The 19364-nt window shown below is 49.1% G+C and overlaps 1 protein-coding gene and 1 pseudogene across 3 annotated transcripts in view; one reads left to right on the forward strand and one right to left on the reverse strand.

Annotated features, from left to right (window-relative positions):
• Positions 1-19364, forward strand: part of TSPAN9 (tetraspanin 9) — a 227314-nt gene that overhangs the window by 56153 nt on the left and 151797 nt on the right. The window lies entirely within an intron of this gene.
• Positions 4961-15180, reverse strand: LOC136322295 (large ribosomal subunit protein eL32-like; annotated as a pseudogene).

Consider the following 19364-nt stretch of genomic DNA (forward strand, 5'->3'; position numbering starts at 1 on the left):
TCGGAGCTGAGCCAGTGCCTGGAGCTGGGCTTCCCCGCGCTGCTCTGTGACTCAGGCTTGGCCTTTTCCCCTCTGGACCTTGGCTTCCACCTCACTTGCCGAGGACATTTGTTATTTGCGATGGTGAGGGGCTCAGACACATCTTATCAGTGTAATCTTTTCCATCCTTCCCCATCTGTGGGCCGGCGGATGTGGCCGAGGCTGGGAAGCTGGCACACCTGCGAGGGACAAGGAAGCTCATCAGTGCTGAGGAAGACCAGAAGCCGGGGTGCGGGTTGTGAAGTGCAGTCCTGAGCAAAGAAGGAAAACTAGCTTTGTCTTCCTGCTGGTTCTTGCTGCCTCCTGGAATCACAGGTGTCAGAGGAAGGTGCTAGTCCAGGGCGAGTGGTCAGGGAAGGGGCCTGGCATTCAGCCTGTGCCCTGCTCCTCTGGACTCTTCTCTGGCTTGCCCTTTCCCAGTGTCTTCTTTGGCTCCATCTCCCTCCTTCCCTTTGCTTCACTTCTCTCCATACCTTCCACATGCCCTCCTCTGGCTGCTGACCCCAGCGCTCATCAGCCCTGCAGGCCCCAGCCCCTTCTCTGCTCATCCCTCCCTGCGCTGGGAATGTGGGAGCCCAGGGCCACAGGCTGGGAGGGTCCTGGGGTGGGGACTTGCGGGTCTCTTCCCTACCTACTCCTGCACAGATGCCTTTGGCCCTCGCCCCCCTCCAGGGCCCACATCTGGTCAGAGTGCTCAGTTTTCCTGGCTGTAAATTGCCTCCTGCTGCCCCTTGGCATCTTCTCAGGTTTCAGCTTCATGAGCCTTTTTTTTCTTGGGGGGTTCAAGGCAGGATGGCGGCCCAGCCCTTCCTTGTCTGTCTGAGGCCATAGAGAGAAATCCTTGGCGAGGTTGTCAGTGATCCTTCCGTCCAAGTCTTGGGTGAGCTGTGGTTTTTAGCAGGTGGTTGAGCAGGAACTAGTGTTAATTAGATTTCCCCCTTTTCTGTTCACACCTTCCCTCTTCTCCTTATTCTCAGAGGCCAGCCTGCCCCTTGTGTCCCCTTACTATGCAGTGGGAGGGGCTTTCTCCTCTCGGCCTGGCATTTATAGTGGGACAACTTGGAGACAATGGGATTCTCTTCAGTCTGCTCTGCCTCGCTCTGTCCTTGCCACACGCCTTGACAGTTGGCAGCCTCTGGGGTCCACAGCACAGACCCTTCCTTGGGCTTCCCTCTAGTCCATCAAGGGCTCAGACCAGTGCCCCCATACCACTCCTGCCCCCCAGAAGTGCGAGGCAGTAGGTTCCAGCTGGTCCCAAGGGAATTTGCTCTGTCCCTCTGTAGCTCTTGTGGTCCACAGAACTGGGAAAGCCTTTCATTCGGACCCTGAAAGGGTGTCTCAGGGCCACCCACTGAGACTGTCTGAGAGGGAAAGGCACGCTGGGGAGTGCTGCTGAAGGCAGGGCTAGTGGATGATGGTGGTAAGTAAGTACAGAATCGGGGAGCGAGCATTTAGAAACAGTTCATGTGATGGATGCGGCTGTAACGTTTTAGGGTACTTTGGTGTTTCCTAGGGGAACCTTGAGAGAACTCTTGGAATCTGGTGTTTGAAGTCCAAGGAAACTTTTAGGGGTTTTTAGCTGAAGCTGAAGGACTTGTCTTGTCAAAAAGGGTATAGCCAGTTTGGATGTTGTTAAAATCTCCAGGAGGTTCGCATGCATTTTGAAATGCATGATAGTCCTTGATGGCCTGGAAGCGAAACTCTGGCATTTGGCACTGATTGGCTGAGAAGTACTGCCCTTGGTACCCGAGCCTACTCCCAAGTCCCTGTGAGGAAACTTGGTGGGTTTCTTAAAAGTTGAAGAGTTGGATTCAGAATGGGAAATTGAGGAGAATTTTGGGGTTTGAAGATGAAGGCCCCCAAAGTTGCAGGATTTATTGGAGGAATTTCAATGAGGAAGGTTTGTAGTTTGGCACAGGAAGGGAAGTGGTAGTTGGATGGAGTTGGTGTTGGGGGCTGTTGGGATGTTTGGGGGTTAGGTGCTCTGGGAGGGTGAATACTCCTCTGAGGTCCCGTGGGTGCTGACACAAGGGAATACTGGGTTCCTGGGAGAGAACAAAGGGAAGAATGGGCACGGGCCAGCGGAAGCTGGGACGTTTATAGTGGAAGGCCAAAGAGAAATTGGGGTTTTATTTGGGATAAGAGGGAAATTGGGACAGGTATTAATTAGGTAAGGATCAAGGGAGTTTGGGGCTAATTGGAAAAGGCCAAAGGGAAGTATTGGGGTTTAGTGGGAGAGGGCCGTAGAAGTGTTGGGTTCACAGTAGAAGCCAAAAGAGAGTTTGGGATTCTGTGCAGGAGGCCAGAGGGAAGCCATGAGATTCATGATGAGGACCGAGGGGCTTTGGGTCCTTGCCAAAGGGGAAGTTTGGGTTTTGTATTACACAAGGTGACCTAAGCTTCCAGTCTCTGTTAGTTCTCAAATATCCTGTGTCATGAGAAAGTTCTCAAAAAATCTCTCAACCTATTCCTTGAAAACTTACTCCTTGATGCCAAAACCCCCTTTCTCCCAGCATCCCCAGCTCTTATCCCAAGAGCTCTGTGCCCATGCTGTGGGAGCACATGGGGCTTCTTAACTTAAAGCCTAAAACCCTGGCCCTTCCCACTCTGATTCCAAATGGCTTTTCCAGCCCACACCCTGGGTGCCCCTTCATGGCGGTGGTGGACGTCCTGCCTGCCCGGGAGCAGCACGCTGTGACGTTCCGGAGTCTGCCAGCGTTCCCGTCCCCTGCCTGCCCGTCTCTGCTTGGAGCCCCTCATTCCCAGAGGGACCTCTTTGTCCTCTAGTGCCTGTGAGCTTTCCCGTCCCCTGCCTGCCCGTCTTTGCTCGGAGTCCCTCAGACCCAGAGGGACCTCTTTGTCCTCTAGTGCCTGTGGCACTTCCTTTGGTTCTCTTATTTGCTCTTGTTTGCATTATGGGTGGTAACAGCTTTGACCTGATTTTTCAGTGTGCATTTGTCTGTCCAACCAGACTGTGAGCCCCCACGTGCAGGGCCAGTAGCTCAGGCATTGTGTCTTAGTTGCTTGGGAAATGTAAGGCCCTTGTTAGAAAGGCTTTTCTCTGAGTTGGGCCTCCTTAGCACTCCTCCTTCTCCTTTCCTAGCCTGGCCCAGCTCTGCTCTGTGGACCTTTCGGGGTAGCTCTTGCCTTTTTCCCTTGCAGGGACAAGTCACCTCCGCTGAGTGGGCAGCTTCCTACAGCTTGGATATAAGGACCCACCCCATGTTGCTCAGCAGTGGGCTCCTGACAAGTCAGCCCCTTGGGAAACTCATAGCTTCTCTCCTTGGGACCAGTAGATGTCTCGATATTTTCCATCATGCCCAATGGCTATTTTCTCTGTCTGGCCCTTTCTTTGGCCCTTCCCATGTGGCCAGCAGGTGAATTGCAAGATTAGGTGGCAGGCATTATACCAGGGGACCCCAAACTACGGCCCACGGGCCGCCCCCTGAGGCCATTTATCCGGCCCCCGCCGCACTTCCGGAAGGGGCACCTCTTTCATTGGTGGTCAGTGAGAGGAGCACATTGACCATCTCATTAGCCAAAAGCAGGCCCATAGTTCCCATTGAAATACTGGTCAGTTTATTGACTTAAATTTACTTGTTCTTTATTTTAAATATTATATTTGTTCCCGTTTTGTTTTTTTACTTTAAAATAAGATATGTGCAGTGTGCATAGGGATTTGTTCATAGTTTTTTTTATAGTCCGGCCCTCCAACGATCTGAGGGACAGTGAACTGGCCCCCTGTGTAAAAAGTTTGGGGACCCCTGCATTATACTAAGTGCTTATGGATCTGTGCTCATCCTGTGTGATAGGCGCATTTCACTGATGAGGAACCTGCCCAACATCACACACATTTTAGAGGCTGAGAATGGGCAACCACTCTGCCCTGCTGTTTCTGGCTAGACACTGCTCGGCCCAGATGCCCTGCAGGGGAACCTGCCGCCTGCTCTTCCCCTGGCCTTTATTTTAGAGCACCTATGGTGCACCCCTCCCAACTACCCACACCACCCTCCCCTTTGACAGCTGAGTTTCCCCTTCTTGGGGCGCCTTTCTTGGAAACCGGATTTGGTTCATGTTGGTCTCAGTGTGGCCTGACCCCCTCCCTCCCTGTTTCTGCCTTCTTCCCCTCTCTGAGAAGGGCTGAGGCTGTTCCCAGGCTGGTCCTAGCTGTAGAAGGGCTGTGGGATGAAAGGCGATATGTAAATGTAAGGCGATGATTATTTATTTGACAGGGACAGCTGCCTGTGGTAAGGAATGTAATCTAGTAATCCTTTTGTGAAAATTGGACCCGAGGCTCAGCATGCTGCCTGAAACAGCAAAAGGCCATTCGCCACCCCCTTCCTCACCCCTCACCCCACCACACTGTCTTACACACTTCCCGGTTTCCGCCATTCCTGCACCCGTGTGCTCTGTAGCACGTACGTGTGTGGTGTGTACACGGCACACACCCTCTTTCTTTTGCTTTATTGGTTGGCTTGTTAACATCTTACTTAACCATAGTACAACTGTCGAAACCAAGAAATTAACATTGGTGTAACATTATTAACCAAACTGTAGACTTTATTTGGGTTTCCCTGTTAACGCCTCTTCTCTACTCCAGTACCCTACACTGCATTTAGTTATTATGTTTCCTTAGGCTCCTCCAACCTGTGATAGTTCCTTAGTTTCTCCTTGTCTTTCATGACCGTGGCAGTATTAAAGAGTACGAGCCAGTTCCTTTGTAGAACGTCCCTCACTTTAGGTTTGGCCAGTGTTTTCTCATGAGATTAAGGTTATGCATTTTTGGCAAGAATACCACAGATATGCCGCGTCCTTCTCAGTACCCCTTTTGAAAGGGTACATGGTTTCAGTGTCTTTTTTTTCTTTTGGCAGAATTTCATGGTTTTATTACCCAAAATACAATGTGCACACAAGCTGTCTATTAATTTTCTTCACCATGCAGCCTGGCATTGGGGTTGGAGACTCTGACGGTTGGCTGGACTGCTCTTTCCACAGCAGCTTTGCAGGCCCAGCACAATGAAAGTCACTGCACATCAGCAGCACTTGTAGTTCCTTCACGCGTGGACCAGGAACTTCTGAAAGCCACTGGGCAGAGTGCGCTTTGTTTTCCTGTTGCTCCCATTACCAGTGTTGGGCAGCTCCCATTACCAGTGTCGGGCACCAAGATCTGGCCTGTGAATCTTCTGTGTACCCTATTGTTAGTTGCCTCTCAGTTTTTGCCTGTCATGCTGAATTTTGATGTATTGGTCTGACTGGTATCAGGTGAACCTCTTGGTCTTTTTCTTGATGATCTCGGGCTTCTTGAGGCGTCTGAGAATGGCCGTGGTAGTGAGTAGGAGATGGGTGCCGCCTCTGTAGGCAGCTCTGAGGAAGGGAGCTACATGTCTTATTATCAGTGATGTTAACCTTAGTCACTTGGAGAAGGGGATGTTGGCCAAGTACCTCCTCTTCAAAATTATTATTATTTTTAGAGAGAGAGACAGGAAGGGAGAGAGAGGGAGGAGAGAGATAAGAAGCATCCACATGTAGTTGCTTCACTTTGGTTGTTCATTGGTTGCTTCTCATATGTACCTTGACTAGGAGGCTCAAGCCAAGCCAGTGACCCCTTGCTCAAGCCAGCAACCTTGGGCTTCAAGCCAACAACCTTGGGCTTCAAGCCAGAGACCTTGGGCTCAAGCCAGTGACCTTGGGCTTCAAGCCAGAGACCTTTGGGCTCAAGCCAGTAACCTTGGGATCATATTGATGATCCCGCACTCACGCTGGCAACCCTGTGCTCAAGTCGATGAGCCTGCTTTCTAGCTTTCACACTGGGGCCCTCACTATCTTGGGGCGATACTCAATCACTGTGCCACCACTGGTCAGGCAATTATTTTTCTTTTGGTAATTAATGATATGTTGTGGGAAGATACATTGAGACTATATATATATCCTGTTTTTCCTTAAACTTTTACACACCAGTTTTATCCATCAGTAGTTTTTGCCTTTGACAGTTATTGTAGTGTTCACCTAATAGTGATTTTCTATTTCCCTCATTTCCTCTACCTCTATTAATTGGAATTCTTCTGGAAGGAAGAGCTGGCCATTCTCCTGCATTTATCTATTATGTAGTTATTATTATTATTTTTTAGATTTTATTTATTCATGTTAGAGAGAGAGAGAGAGAAAGGGGTGAGGAGTGGGAAGCATCAACTTATATTTGCTTTCCATATGTGCCTTAACCAGAAATGCCTGGGGTTTGAATAGGCAACCTCAGCACTCCAGGTCAATGTTTTATCTACTGCGCCACCACAGGTCAGTCTATTTATTTAATTACTTTTATCATTATAGACTCATGAATATTTAATGATATATTATATAATATATAATATACAATAAGTGAATGGACATATATAATAAATGTCATGAATATTCTATTCGATGAGTTATAGTTAAAATTCAATACCATAGTTGTTTTGTTCAAATTGCTCCACCTTTGACCATTGGAAGCTCTTTCAGGTTGGCTCCTTTGCCCTTTTGAGATACCCTCTTCTTTCTTTTGAGCACTTCCTTACTTTCTGGCACCACAAGATACTCCAGACTTATGTTACATTATTTTTTCTGTCACAGCCCTGAAGTCAATCACTTTTATAAGGATCTCTGGTTCCATTGCTGGAGATGGTGTTTAGAAACCAAGATCTAGGCACTGGGTGTGTTCATTGCTACTGGAGTGCTGTTGCTTTAGGTTTGGCCAATCTTTTCTCAAGATGAGATTGAAGCTATGCATTTTTGGCAAGAATACCACAGTTGTAATGCATTGTCCTCCTTGGTACCTCTTTCAAGGGGTACGTGGTTTTAATATGGCTTTTATTTTTTTTGGCATAATTTTATGGCTTTATTATTAAGCAGAGAACACAGCTAGAAAATCTATGTATGCCATCTCATGCACACATATATACCTACATTTATTTGTTTCTATTTACCTGTATTTATATTTTAAAAATCGTGAGTTTGTACTGATTTTCTTTTTCTTTTTTTTTTTTTTTTGTATTTTTCTGAAGTTGGAAACGGGGAGGCAGTCAGACAGACTCCCGCATGCACCCGACTGGGATCCACCCGGCATGCCCACTAGGGGGCGATGCTCTGCCCATCTGGGGCGTCGCTCTGTTGCGACCAGAGCTATTCTAGCGCCTGAGGCAGAGGCCACAGAGCCATCCTCAGTGCCCGGGCCAACTTTGCTCCAGTGGAGCCTTGGCTGCGGGAGGGGAAGAGAGAGACAGAGAGGAAGGAGAGGGGGAGGGGTGGAGAAGCAGATGGACGCTTCTCCTGTGTGCCCTGGCCGGGAATCAAACCCGGGACTCCTGCACGCCAGGCTGACGCTCTACCTCTGAGCCAACCGGCCAGGGCCATTTTCATTTGTTTTTAATTTGGCAGTTTGGGGGCTAGAAGGAACCTGGGAAACTGATTCCAAATTCTTCCCTCACAGAGGACAGAATCATTGAGAGGGTTGGCATTCTGGCCAAGGTTATCTGGCCAGACAGGTGTGGATTTAGGGCCAGAACTTGAGACTTTTGACACATTGATCTAATTGGTACCAAGTGAACCTCTTGGTTCTCTTTTTTGATGATGTTGGGCTTCATGAGGGGTCTCAGGGTGGCCATGGTGCTGATAAGAGATGGCATTCCACCTCAGGGTATGTCTCCACACTGTGACAAGCATCTATGACTCCAAGGACACCTTTTGGCAGTAAATCATATAGTGGGTTGAGTAGTGTTTTACACTCTCAAATTCACATCTACCCAGGACCTGTGAATGTGACCTTAGTTGGCAATAGGATCTTTGCTGACGTAATGAAATTAAAATGAGACCATTGGATTAGGGCATGCCCTAATATGATGGCTAATAGCCTTATAAGATGGAGGTTTGAACACAGAAACACATAAGAACACCGTGTAATGGTGGAGACAGAAATCGGAGTGATGCTGCTACAAACCGCGTAGCACCAGGATTGCTAACATCCACCAGAAGTGAGGAAGAAGAAAGGAAGGACTCCCTAAAGCCTCTGGAGGGATGATGGCCCTGCTAATGCCTCGATTTCAGATGTTTAGCCTCCAGAATGTGAGATAATAAGTTGTTGTTTCAAGCCATCCATTTTGTGGAACTTTGCTATGACAGCCCCAGGAAAGTCATGCGGTGGCATTTCTCATGGGTTTTGCTCTCCATCCTCTGCACAGATATGGATAGTTCCTGCCAGGCTCCTCCTTAGTTGATCCTTCTCTCTCATTCTTGGGTGGCTCTAGATTAGGGTTCTACCCACAGAGGTAAAAGCAGGAGTCTTGTTATCATGTTAGCCATAGTCAGGGCTCTCCTTCAGTGAAGTTTGTGTTTCAGCCAAATTAAGACCCAGAGCCCTTGGCTTTGAACAATATCTGGGAATGATACCTGTCTCTTTTCTGTTTCCTAAAATCTATAGGTTACAAGGATTGTCAAATAGTGTTTCTTAGCATTTAGTTTGATTTCAAGTTTGCCTTCTTTTGCTTCCCTTTGTAGCTTAAGGTCATCTCTGAGAAAATACTCATTCCTGTTCTCATGCATCATGTTCATTCTGAAGACTCCTTTGGTGAGTGGTGGGCGTCTACTGCTTGGAGAGTCCTCCAGTGAGGATCACGCTCAGCCCATGCTCAACACCCACAATTTCGCATTCGCCTCTCGCCTCTTGAGATCACTGCTGTCTTTCAGCTCTGGCTCAGGGTCCCTCCTGTCATGTTTTTCTTACCTGTGTCTGTCTGCAGTGCTTTTGCTTTATGTTCTTCATTTGGCAGTGTTCTCATTTGTGAAAATACCTTTGTATGTGAACTAGTTTTAACTCATCAACTTGTCAGAGCTTTTCTAGGGCCGGAGTCCTTCTGTACCTAGAAAGTATCTACCTTAATATCCCAATCTTAATACATCTTGCTGAATTTGTACTGAAGATTTCCAACTGCTTACTTGGAAACTAAGTCCCAGAAAAAGAGAAGCATGCTCATCACCCCTGCATCTCAATAGGACATGCACAGCGAGGTCAGGAAGGGTAGGGACCAGGTGTCCTTAGCTCCCATCGGTCCTCTCTGCCAAGATCATCCTGTTCTCTCTCTCCTCATTTTTCTGTCCAGATGGCTGGGGGAGGCATGGCTGGCATCAGCCAAGGTGATGTATGACCACACGGGGCTCAGAGCAGAGAGGGCTAGAACCATTAGGGGTGTCAGGCTGGGAAGTCGGAAATTAAAGGCTTGGCACCACGGCCAGCAAAACCTCCCCCAGTACAGTGTTCTGAAATCACCTGCGGTGGGTTTCATCAACATGGGCACAGGGGAGGGAAGGGCTCTTGCTCTTGGCAGGCTGGAGAGACAGATGGGCTTCAGGCACCAGGCCTGGCCCTGCGAACGAGATACAGGGCATTCAGGGCTTGGCGCTGAGCTTCCCTTATCAAGCTTCCGCTAGAATTGTTACGAAAAACTTTCTCCACTTTGGGATTGTACCTGGGCAAGCCAGTTCCCTCTTAGGTCTCAGTCTCCTCATCTGTGAAATGAGCAGACTGGACCAGATGACTTTGAGGTCTCTAGGCCCTGATGTATTCTGGATTTGTAACCAGTGGTCATCGGGAGATGGTGTTGGGGTTGTGGATGATGGCAGAGGTGCAGACAGGGCCCAGGATGCCAAACCATTGGAGGAGGACGGCTTCCCCAGATAGATGTCTGCAGGCCCTCAGGGCACTGAGCTGGCACTGAGGGCAGGCGATGATGGTCTCTGAAAAGGCAAAGAGGACTTTTCTTTCTCCATAGTCCCTTGACAGTGTGTTTGCCATTCCATCCACCTATCCGTCTTTCTTACAGGTATTTATTGAGCACCTGCTATGTGCCAGGCACTTTGCTAGTGCTAGGAACACAGCTGTGAATCAGACAAGGTCATCACTTTCATGGAGCCGAACGTCTAATTGAGAAAGACAGATTCTAGACAAACAGTTGCAGAAATAATTAATTACACTTGGAATGATCTCAAACGCCTCTGTGCGCTTATTCCTTGATTTTGCTTTTCTGTTCTCTCCCGTCTCCCTCCTTCTCTTTCCTTCTTCTGCTCCACTGCTTTGTCGTTGTGGCTTTTCTTCACCTCTAATGCCAAGATCTTCTAGAGGTTTTGGGCTCTCACGCCAGAAACTCAAAAAGCCCTGGGTCTTGACCTTTGTCTTCCGTGTCTGGAGAATTCCCCGGGGGCACTGCCTGCATCGGTGGAGACGGGCCCGCAGCCTCAGCCTTGAAGAGGGTAATGGATTATTAATATAAGCTTTGGGATCAGACTTCTCTGGGTTTGTGTTCAGGCTGTGACCCTTATCAGCTTGCACCAGTCACTTACCTTTCCTGGTCCTTAGTTTTTTCATCTGGAAAATGGGTTTAACTACACTTAACCTTGCAGCTTACACTTACCTTTTTTTTTTTTTTTTGAATCAAATGGGAAAACATAAAAAAAAAAGTGACAGTACCTTGGTGTGCCTTGAATATAGTCATGCTTGATTAAAACTAGCTTTCTCACTTCCCCCTGGGTTTGTAGCCAGATACTCTGGACTCGGGGACGAGGCAGAGGAGCCCTGGCTCTCTGCAGGTCATACTCCAGCTGAAGTGGGCAGCAGGAGGGCAGCCGCAGCGCCTGCTCCGGGGCAAGGTGCAGCTAGGAAGGCCAGGAGTCTGCAGGGGCTGGAGGGAATGACAAGCGTCCCGTGAATCCCAAAAATGAAGCAGGATATGACAGCTGCCTGCTGCATCCTGCCGGATGTTGGGGCCAGGGAGACCCTCACTACGGGGCATACCCTGAGCTGGTGGGCCTGCCAGAACCACTGTCCTCGTGGTTTCTCCCCTGAAGCAATAGCACGTGACCCCTCTTTGCCCAAGAGTGCCCTCCCCCTCATTCCTTGTCCCCTTCCAGATTCAGTGTGAGCCACCTGGGGCCTGCTCTGCCCCTGAGGAGGCCCTTCTGGACCAGGGCTGTGATGAGGGAGAGTTCTGTTCTGCACTGTCCAGTGCAGTAGTCACTAGTGACATGTGGCTATTGAACATTTAATATGTGGCTAGTGTACCTGAGGCACTGAGTTTTTAATTTTATTCATTTTTAACTAATTAAACTTTAAATTTAAGTGGCCACTTGTTGCTAGTGGCTGCCATATTGGCCGACACTGTTCTGCACCAACAGTTTCACTCGCAGTGTTGCCACACGCCTCCAGGCCACTCTTGGTGTGAGGTGTATCATTGGTAAGAAATCACTGAGCTGTGTGAATGGTTTACGTCTATGTTGGGCTCATGGCTTGTGAGATAAAGGGCCAGCCTTTGAGAGTCTAGTCTGGGCATGTTTGCAGATTGAGTGTAGGATCTGGATGGAAGAGTACAAGGGAGAAATCTTGAGAGCCTCATCTTTCTGGTGACACTGCAGAACCAGGGAAGGTATTTTGAGCAGCCATTCTCCTTAGAGAAAAGGGATGAAGAGGATACCTTTTATGAGTCAATTTTATAGGATCTGGAGGAGGTATGAGAGACCATTTAGCTGAGCATGCTCATTTTACAGATGAAGAAACTGAGGCTAACAAACATTAGTACCTATCACGGACCAGGATCTGATTCCTCCACTCCTAAGAACTACTCGGTAAAGCAGATCTTACTATGCTCATTCTATAGTCAAGGCAACCAGAAGTCAAAAGTTATGAAGCTTTTTAGTGGCACCAAGATTGACCCCAAGTCTGTCAAGAGTCACAAGCTTAATTTGTGACATAACTCATGTCTGTTGTCACGCCAATACTTCTCACTGCAGATGATGGCATTGCCTTCCAGCACGTTGGGCTGGGAGTCAGGACTCCGGTCTTCTTCTTCCAGCACCTGTAGCCTGTGGAAGGCGAGTGGTGGCTGGGGCTCAGGTCCCTAGTGGAGGGTGTGGGATGTTTTCACAGAGTATGGCTGTGGCAGTGTGGAGCTGCCTTCTCCAGGGTCCAGTACTGCAGGTCCTGCAGCCACACTGCTGAGTGACCCTGCTATTTGTGGAATCCAGATATCTGCCTGCCTGGTGACCAGGAGGGGCAGGGGGCAAGGTCAGAGGGGAGCTGAAGGCTCACATTCCAGTCCTGAAAGAGAAGTGTACAGAGGAGACCTGTCTCTCTCCTTCCTGTCCAGCTTTGGCTGGGACTTGGCCCAGGTGGGGGGAGGAGCCCTCCCTCTTTCCAGCTGTTGTCCACCTCCCTCCCCTCACAGCTACAGCTGTTCAGCTCCATCAGTCTCATCCAAGGCTGGGTAGAAGGAGGGGGATGAGGGAGGCGAGGGCCTCAGGCATGTTGGCCAGGTGATTTGGTTTCTACCTTTAAGAGGCATCTCCCATTGCTGAGGGAGCAGGCTCAGGATGGTGTCTGTCCCAGCTCCTGTGTCAAAGGTGGAGTGTGTTAGCTCAGCTTTCACTCTCAGCATTAGTTCCTCCAGGAGGGCACTGTTTTATTGAAAATAATAGGAATAGGTAAATTGTTCCTTTATCTTCTCTTGGGACTCAGATTCTCCTCTCTTCCTGTGCTTGGCACTTCTTAGCTTTGCTGTCATTTTTATGGATGAATACATAAATGGCCTTTCCTAATCTCCAGGACAGGGAGGTGGGTACAGGTCTGAGAGGAAAAGGATGGGGTCTCTGTTCCTTCTGGCCTGGTGATTTGACATTGTTGAGACTTTGTGTTTGGGTTCAGACTTGGGGTCTGTGAGCTGTCAAGAGAACAACTGTGTCTTGTCCTCCAAGTCTGGGCCAGGAGGGCAGAGAAGTCAGTCCTGGCATCAGCACTGCCTGCAGCCAAATGTGTGCCTGGCCTGATTCTTTCCTTTTTTCCAGAAACCTAACTGAGGCTCCAAAGACTCTAATATGGGCGTCCCCAAACTATGGCCTGCGGGCACATGCGGCCCCCTGAGGCCGTTTATCCGCCCCCGCCACACTTCGGAAGGGGCACCTCTTTCATTGGTGGTCAGTGAGAGGAGCACTGTTTGTGGTGGCCCTCCAAAGGTCTGAGGGACAGTGAACTGGCCCCCTGTGTAAAAAGTTTGGGGACCCCTACCTTCTTTAGGAACTAAAGGGAGAGGTAAAAAGAGGAATTAGTACTCTTTCTTGGACAGACCTCTCAGTTTGCCAACCTACAGAGTGGGGAGAAGCATTGCCTTCCTGTTTCAATCCAATAGGTAACAACATCACAGCGTAGAAATTGATTTGAGTTTTTTGGAAAAGAATCCGTAGGAGAGAGTCACGTGTTTTGTTTTTATTTCGTAGCTTCATCCGGTCCCAGCTCACGACTGAATGGGTGTTAGCCAAGTAATATACATTAGTGGTCCCAAATTGGCTTTGACTTAAAGACATCTGGGGAACTTTTGAATAATTCAGACTCCTGGGCCCCCAGCCCAGATCTTCTGAGTCTGAGATTCTGGGAGTGGGGTGGGAAGCTGTATTGTGAAAGCTTTCCAGACGATTTCCGGTCAGAGTTAGATTTGGGGAGGGCCAACTCTTCTACATTTGAGGAGAAATCTGGTGAGCAAATACTCTTGAGTGCTTTCTTCTGAGCATGCCTGACTTTGAGGAGCATTTGTTCATGCATGCATTCATTGATTCATTCACTTCGCACATCCACACTGAGTGTCTGGTGTGCCAGATGCAGCTCTAGGCAGAGGGCTGCAGGCAGAAGTTGGTGGAGTGTTCTACCCTCAGGGAGTGCACAGTCTGTGGGGGAGGCAGGCACGAATATCAGCAATTACAATAAAATGAGAAAGGTGGGGGCTACTACCTTTCACATCAGTTCCTGTGGCAGAGTTATGGGCTTATTTACACTTTCTACGTGCATTTGAACAAGAAAGGACCTTAGCAAATATCTTAGTCACCCCCTTATTTTTACACAGGGACAGCTGGTGCCTAGACAGACTAAGGGGCTTCACTAAGGCCACGCATATTTTGTTGTTGTTGTTGACAGAGGAGTCTGGGGTGAGGAGGCTTTACTTCTTGAAATACTGCATCAAGAAACCCCAACTGGAGCCCTGGCCCAATAGCTCAATTGGGAGCGTTGTCCTGATGTGCAGAGGTTGTGGGTTTGATCCCCAGTCTGGACATACAGGAACAGATTGATGTTTCTCTCCTCCCCCTCTCTCTTAAATCAATAAATATATTTTTAAAGTGTTTTTTTTTTCTGTATTTTTCTGAAGCCGGAAACGGGGAGACACAGTCAGACAGACCCCCACATGCGCCCGACCAGGATCCACCCGGCACGCCCACCAGGGGGCGACGCTCTGCCCACCAGGGGGCGATGCTCTGCCCCTCCGTGGCGTGCTCTGTTGCCACTCTAGTGCCTGGGGCAGAGGTCGAGGAGCCATCCCCAGCGCCCGGGCCAACTTTGCTCCAATGGAGCCTCAGCTGCGGGAGGGGAAGAGAGAGACAGAGAGGAAGGAGAGGGGGAGGAGTGGAGAAGCAGATGGGCGCTTCTCCTGTGTGCCCTGGCCAGGAATCGAACCCGGGACTTCTGCACGCCAGGCCGATGCTCTATCACTGAGCCAACCAGCCAGGGCCTAAGTTTTTTGTTTTTTTTTTAAGTTAGAGGAAGGGAGATAGTGAGACAGACTCCCACATGTGCCCCAACCAAGATCTACTCAGCAACCCACTTGTGGGGCAGGTACTGAAACAACCAAGCTGTCTTCAGCTCCTGAGGCCTACACTCAGACCAACCGAGCTATCCTCAGCACCTGGGGCTGATGCTCGAACCAGCTGAGCCACTGGCTGTGAGAGAGGAAGAGGGAGAGAAGGGGGAGAGGGAGGGGAAGAGAAGCAGATGGTTGCTTCTCATGTGTGCCCTGACTGGGATCAAACATGGACATCCATATGCTGGGCCCATGTTCTATCCACTGACCCAACCATCCAGGGCCTTTAAAAAGTTTAAAAAAAGAAATGCCAAATGGAGCATGGTATATCTGTTCTCTGGAGGTGTACCCAGTCATGGCATCAGTCTTGATTTCAGTCGTGTGACTTAGGGTGACTCTCACATTTGCAGATTTCTTCTCTGCAATATTAGGATAATTACCCGCTTTGCTGCTGGTTGTTAGGATGATAGTTGCTAGGATTGGAGATACTGTGTACTTCGTCCATGTTAACTGCTCAATTAATGCTCGGTTTTCTCCTTCACCCTTTAATTTGATCTCTTAAGTGAGAACAGCACTTTTTTTTGGCCTCAATTTTCTGAGCTTTCATTCTAGCTGGGGGTTGCCTTAAACTTACTCCCAGTTAAGGGCTGGTTTCAGGATGCCAAGTTCCAGACACTACTAGAGAAAGTGTGCTACCCCTTCCTCACCCTGGGGCTGGCCTTGGGGAGTCCAGTCCCCTCTTGTGCCTCTTAAACTCAGTACTCCCTGCACAGCCCCATTCAAATAGCTGGAGCACTCTGAATGCCTTATTCCTCAGTCAGGCCCCTTCGTCCAAGCTTTTGTCCTTCCGCTTGCTCCACATTAAACTCTTGTCAACATTTTTTCCCAATGAAGTTCTTCCTCCCGGCACAGTCCCCAGTCTCCAGCTGGCTTCTCTAGCCAGGGACACAATTGGATTGCAATTGCGAGCACTTCCTGGAGATCAGGTCCCTGGAGAGCTATAACCGTCCAGGAGTGTTTCTGGCCACCTATTCCTGTGGTTAGTGGAGGCTGTGCGGCCAGCACACTCACACTCGCAGGCCTGGGGAGCACGCATGCGTGCCCACCAGCACTTTCAGGGAGGCCCGCCTTTATATTGTATTACCTATGTCACTAGTTTCTGGCTGCCAGTTTGAATTTCTTAAACAGATTTGCTGATTACAGGCTCTAGAGGGGCCTCCCTGCACCCCACGGTACGTAATTGGGCACAGAGCCCTTATGGGGTGGATTTGGGTAATGGCTAGGCTGCATTCCTCCCATTCTTTTCTCACAGGAAAAGTGCCTGGAAATAACCCTCTGGTGGGGATTGCTTACAGGAGGAGGGGCAGCGTTAGCCACCAGCCTTCACATTTGGTCCCTCTTGGCCCTCTCCAGCCCTCCCCTGCCATTTCCTCTCGAGGCAGATGCTACCAGCTGGGCAGGCAAGGGGGTTGCACATGCCCTTCAGTGGGTTTAAGGACCTGACCAGCTGGGCCACCCGCTTCCTACCCTTGCTTGTTTGGATTGTGGCCCCATTCTTGTGGACTTCCTCCATAACCACAAATACTGAACAGAATAGGACAGCAATAAAGGAAATTTCCCTCCCTTCCTCCTTTCTTCCTTTCCTTTCTTTATATTTTATTTACAAAAAGCCAGTTTTTGGAATTGAAAAGTAGAAGACCAACAATTGAATGTAAGTGAATTTCCCTGCAAATGGGTTGCCCTGCTGGATTTGGGTGTGATTCATAGTGGGAATCTCTCCCTGAGGAGTCTGATCCGATTGGAAACTCTGTGAAGGAAGTTTCGCTTTCTTTTTTCCAAGCACCACTGTTCTCTCACAGTTTACAGAAAGGCAGCTGTCACCTAATGTCCCTCAGCACCTGGCCATCAGAAGGCCACTGCGAGGTCAGGTCTTCTGGTCGCCCACAGGGCCCACTCAGCTCCTCCCTTCTTGCCCAGGCTCCGCTGCAGCCTCCAGCCTGATGCCGTGGTGGTCCCCTCCTTTCAGAAGGTGCTTCAGTGGTCATCTTGTCCTTCAATGCTCCTGCCTTCCTCGGTGAGCAGCCTTTTCCCTGGACCTGGCTCCCAAGTCTCCACAGGGGACTTGGAGAGATAGATAGGGCTGCTGGTGTGACAGCACGGCCTGGAGGCCCTCAGAGCCCTCTGCGTACCTCAGGAGCATCAGAAGAAGGCCCTCTGAGACCACTGCACACACGGGTGACAGAGCAGCAGGGGCCCACGCAGGAAGGGTGGGCTGGCAGGCGGGGTCTGCGCCGTGAGGAGTGCTGAACTGCCTTTTGTAGTGTGTGCATGTTGGGGGGGGTGTGGTGCAGGGAGTCCCTTCTTTGGAGCCCCCCCAACTCTGCAGACTGATCTGTGATCAAAACCCTTGCCTTGTTCCTGTCCCCATGGTACTCTAAGATGGCACTGAGCACAGTAGACTTTCCTCACTTACCCCTCGTCATGATCTGGTTTGGAATTGTGCTAGCTTATTTTAGGGTCAGGAGTGGGCTGGGCATTTAACTTATATAAAATGTACAATGAAAGGACAAATCAAAGGAATAGGGGAAAAAGGATGCCCACAAAGCTGCCAACATGACAAACCAACTCCCCATTTTCTGGATGCCTGCATCTGTATTTACTTCTAAACATGATTTTTACATGGTTACTGTATAGTCATAATGTAGATAGAACATGGCTACATAATAATCACAATTAGACTTTTAAATGTGCACACAATAATTATTTAGTACCTACCAATTTTCTCATTGTTGAACATTTAGCTGTTCACACTTACCTTACAGATACTGCATTAATATACACCAATATATTATATTAATACGTAATATATGTGCTTATATATGTGTGTGTATCTTACTTTTTTTTTATTGGTTTCTTTTTTCTTTCTCCCTTGCTTGTATTATTAGGATGAGATAAGAAACCAGGCATTGTTCTTAGAGTATGGAAGATCTCATTCTAGGTTAAATACCAGCCAGAAGTCAGGGGCCTGAGAAGGGCCCATGTGATTAGCTCAGATCTTGGTTAAGTCTGTCCTTACAAACAACCTGGGAATGAGTTAGGCAACAGAGTCCCTGTTTTATGTTGTTTTATTTTATTTTTTAGTTAAGTGGGAGGTGGGGTGGTAGAGAGACAGACTCCCACATATACCCCCAACTGGGATCTACCCAGCAAGCCCTCTAGGGGGCGATGGTCTGCCCCTCTTGGGCATTGCTCTCTCGCTTGGCAACCAAGCTACTTTAGCACCTAAGGCGAGGCCATGGAGCCATCCTTAGCCCCCAGGGCCAACTTTACTGGAACCATTCAAGCCTTGGCTGTGAGAGAGGGAGGGGGGGGGAGAGAGAGGGAGGGAGGGAGAGAGAGAGAGAGAGAGAGAGAGAGAGAGAGAGAGAGAGAGAAGGGGAGGGGGAGGGGTGGGAAAGCAGATGGTTGCTTCTCCTGTGTGTCCCTGACTGGGAGTCAAACCTGAGACTTCCACCTTCCACATGCTGGGCTGACGCTGTACCGCTGAGCCACCTGGCCAGGGCCTAGAGACCCTATTTTAAAGGCTGGTAACTCTACATTTTTGGTGTGGCTCAGGCTCTGAAGCCTGCTGGCCTGGGTATGTAGATTTTGACTGTGTGGGTTAACTCATTCGTTAATTCCCTAGGTCCACTCTCCTTTCTGACCCCATTCAAAACAAAAGAAATAGATCTGGCTCTCACCCCCAGGAATTCTGTGGTCTGGAATGACCACAGGCTCACCTGTTCAACCAGACTTTATGCAGCGCTGCGAACTCAGATGAGTAAAAAGATTAGAGGGGTGGGTCTGCGGCAAATCGAAGACCATATACCCCATCTGAGGACCTTCCTGCTGTTCAGGTTCAGCCGATTGTTGCCACACTAAAATTTTTTTAAAAATTTAAAATTTGGTGGAGACTTAACAAAGTATGTCTGAGGTTTAGGGTGCCCGTTTGTGACCCTTGTTTTATGTAGAATGGGTAAATTGTTATGCTGGGCATTTGTGGGTGTAGAAGGAGCACAGAGCTGTAATGGTAGTAAAGATTATGGGGGGAAGCAACTTGCACACAGTTACACACAGTTACAACATTATATGACCAGTGACATAAGTGAAGCAGAAGACAAGCTACTCTGGAAATGCTCAGTCAGGGACAGTTGATTCTGTTCTGAACATGCAGGAAGTCATCACAAGAGGGCCACTCCTGCAGTTAGAACTAACAGAGGCATTGAGAAGGACTTAAGTCTCTGTACACCCTTGCAGCAAGCGATGAGAGCGAGTGTCTGTTTCTGTCCGTCTCAAGTAAGAGACAGTGTCTTCTTTTTCCAGTTCCTCTGGCAATTTTTTCCAGTTCCTCTGGCAAGTCCTTTGAGAGGAGCGAGGCCTTGGATGAGAGAGGGCTTGAAGCACAGAGTTGGCAGTGGGGAAATTGGTTAGGTGGGTGCTGAGTAAATGGCCTTTCCTCCGTTATTCCATCCGTACAGTGAGAAAGAGTCCCCCATAGGCACTCTCAGCAAGTATTTATTGTAGGTACTCTGGAGGCAGAGATGCCAGGGCCCACCCTCCTTGTCTGTTCTCTGAGAGCTGTGGAGAACATGAAGGTGCTTTGAACTCCTCAGGTAGGGGAGGGACTTGAGGATGCCAGCACTGCTCCAC

The sequence above is a fragment of the Saccopteryx bilineata genome, chromosome 2 (genome assembly GCF_036850765.1).
Source record: "Saccopteryx bilineata isolate mSacBil1 chromosome 2, mSacBil1_pri_phased_curated, whole genome shotgun sequence".
NCBI lineage: Eukaryota > Metazoa > Chordata > Mammalia > Chiroptera > Emballonuridae > Saccopteryx > Saccopteryx bilineata.